We start from the raw sequence: 230 nt of genomic DNA, 5'->3' as shown, positions 1-230 counted from the left end.
GGGCTACGTTGCTATAGATGTGGTTTCTCTAACACTTTCTTTGCCTGTCTGTCTAGGCTCCAGTCTGAGGGATCTAGAGAGCCATGAAAAAACTATGGCTAGCTGGTAGCTAGTCATCGTCTGCATGCAACTTCGTCAAGTCGCTTCGAGGTATGAAGCGAAAAGCGCCAGAGAAAGAATGAAGCGAACAGAAATATGAAGAATAACACCAAGAGAGAAAGAGAGAGAAG

General features: G+C 45.2%; 1 protein-coding gene across 1 annotated transcript in view; it reads right to left on the bottom strand.

Moving 5' to 3' along the window:
- CSUI_001186 (group 1 family protein) overlaps positions 1-230 on the bottom strand; it is a 13,294-nt gene that overhangs the window by 7,812 nt on the left and 5,252 nt on the right. The window lies entirely within an intron of this gene.

Source organism: Cystoisospora suis (assembly GCF_002600585.1).
Source record: "Cystoisospora suis strain Wien I chromosome Unknown contig_474, whole genome shotgun sequence".
NCBI lineage: Eukaryota > Apicomplexa > Conoidasida > Eucoccidiorida > Sarcocystidae > Cystoisospora > Cystoisospora suis.
The sequence above is the reverse complement of the archived record's forward strand: the minus strand, read 5'-3'. Positions and strand labels throughout refer to the sequence as shown.